This window comes from Bombus impatiens, unplaced genomic scaffold (assembly GCF_000188095.3).
Source record: "Bombus impatiens unplaced genomic scaffold, BIMP_2.2 scf_0389, whole genome shotgun sequence".
In the NCBI taxonomy this organism is placed as follows: Eukaryota; Metazoa; Arthropoda; class Insecta; order Hymenoptera; family Apidae; genus Bombus; species Bombus impatiens.
Window position 1 is genome coordinate 2,291,254 of NT_176808.1, and position 2,742 is coordinate 2,293,995.

Here is a 2,742-nt window from a genome sequence, read left to right on the forward strand (position 1 = left end):
GGCGGTCGAAACGACGACCGCTGGTGGGGCCAAGCTCTGCACTATTACGAAACGATCTTCGGCTGTCAGTCTATCTCCGTACTTGTTCAGCAAGTCCATGATGATCCCGTTGCTCCAACCGAAACCTAGTTGCACCTCGTACTCACCGCCACCTCCGTGACCGCCTGATACCGTGGCGTCATACTGTGAAACGAACATGTCACAGACGGTCTATTCGTTTACAGTTACCTAAGTTTACCTAGATCCCATGAAATTTTGCGTTACCTTCTCGAACATGCTGTGCGTCTCGTTGAACGCCTTCCAGTTGCTGCGAACCCATCGTTGGCTGATCTCGTAGGCGAGCCTCTGCGCCCACGGGTCTCCGGTGTTATTCAACGACATGATGACAAAGTATTGCAAGGGCGGCCAGGCATTCGGGTAATCCCATTGTTCACCAGAGTGTTCGAGGGTGGTCGGTATACCGCCCAAATTTAACATTATTTGATTTTTCTCTAGATACTTGAGCACCTTCGCTATGTATTCCTCTCTTTTTGCGATGTCGTAACAATCGGTCCAAAGCGGTAGAACATTGGTCGGATAAAAATAATCTCTTTTGATGTCGTTCAGTAAGTCGTAATCGAGCCAAGCACCGACTTCGTCGTGCCACAGTACGGCCGTGACCGCTCTTTTCCAGTCCTCTGCTCTTTTCCGGTAGTACGCGGCCTTGGTCTCGTTGCCCATCCTTTGATTGTATTGTTCTAGCAGCTGCGCGTTTCGATATATTATCGAATTCAAGTCCACGGGGATAATGTATCTCGTTTTCAAGTTCGTCAGGTTACCTAAACAAGAAGTTCGTAGAGTGGCCGCGTTGCTACTCATCGTGAATGGGACACGGCGACGCTACAGGATACGATACGCTCGACACAGATGTGGCTACGAAAAGTATTTGCATATACCTTGTCTTCCGATGAAAAGTTTTATCGAGTTCCGCGTTTCGTGATTATAGCGTTAATTCTTTGTATTCGTATGAAATTACGCACGTACTACCGAGCGATACGAGAGTCTGATACGAAGTAATCTCTAATCTCGCTGTTCTCCTCGTTTTCTTTACGCTTATGCACCTCCGGACGTCTTTTTTCCGAGAATCTACCTTCCTTCTCGAAAATTACGCATCATCTCGTTGAAAATACGCGTTGCGATATAATTCGCGCGTTCGATCGCAAAGTGCCGCGCGGAGAACAGCAACGACGCGAGCGAAACAGCGACTACCAATCGTCAACGGGAGGAATCCGAGGAATCGTTTCATCTTCGAATTCGCGAACTTGGTCTCGCTTTCGAGACAAGGCGAAAAAACAAGGCGCGACTGCTTTACCTTTGTTCGTGCCGTCTAGTATGAACCATCGACTAGAAAAGTCCCAGCCGGACTCGGCCGCGGTCTTCAATTCCGCGTAATAGTTGTCCTTCTCTTCGTTCGTGCGAAAACTTTGGCTGGTCAGGTAATCCTCTCTGGTCGGTAGAAATGTGCTCGTTAGAACGCGTTACGAGATTCGATCGCGACGAAGGATCGGCGACGAAAGCACCGAAGAAGGAAGAGAAAGGCAGAGGTGAGAACGAAGAGGACGAGACAGGACTGCGTAGGGAAAATGAAGAATCCACTCTTCTCTTAGGACATTCTGGTCAACTTACTTACTTGTAGGATTCTGGTCGAGGTCCCGAAGACTCCTCGAAGAATCTGGCTAAAGTGTATCTGACTCCATCCACTTCAACGTCCACCGTCCTATTGGTCATCCAAAATTCGAACTCCTTCTCTAGAAGGTGAAGATTATCTTCCAGCCATTTGTAGTCGTTGGTCACCTTCAGATACTCTTCGACCATAGGAATCAACATGGGAGGTTGAGATCTCCTGGCGTAGTAAATTCTGCCTCCGTTCGGGATGAAACCGATCTTGTCCACCAGCGAGACGAAATTGGTTAGCATTCCTTTGACGGTGGTGTACATCTCCGAAAGCAGCAGCCCCTTCACGATCCAGTACGAATCCCAGTAGTAGAACTCGCGGAATCGGCCGCCGGGGACGATCACTGGATTCGGCACGTAGATGATGGAATATCGATCCTCGTTGATCCGCACGTCGTCCTTCATCTTTCGTCCCAACATCTTCCAAATTTGGTTCAAGTCGGAGGCAAATTTGCGAAGATCGTGGTCGTGGATTTTGTTAAGAAACTTCGGTTGGCTGGTCCAGTCCACTGGGTTCCATTCCTCGAACTCGGATCCTTCTTGGTCGAACGTGTTGTTGATGAATTGTTCGATCTGGTTCCTGGTCGGTGCTTGATCCACGCGTTCCATGAATTCGCGAAATAAGAGCAGCGTCTCGTTCGGCGAGTATTTCATCTTCATGTCGACGAACGTTTTCGAGTCCTTGTAGATCGAGGCCATCTGTATCGTGTGCAGCAGCTCGCCATGGCAGTAAATATCGCTGCAAGCCACAGAAACGCACGCGTATGTCCCATCAGTACGCTGATTTTCCGATTCATCCACGTTCGATAGAATCAGACGACAAATTTCGGTCGAAACGAGCTAGAATTCGCTAGCTGTGTGTCTCGATAAGCTTGCGTCTCGTTCCTACCAGCCCTTACGTCTTGTGGTCCGACGCAGACGAGCGACGTTTCTTTCGCCAATTTCACGCGCGTTTCATCAGTTCGTTAGATAACGCGAGAAGCAAGTAAACATATTTACGATTGCAAACGACAGTTTTATTGCTTTGTA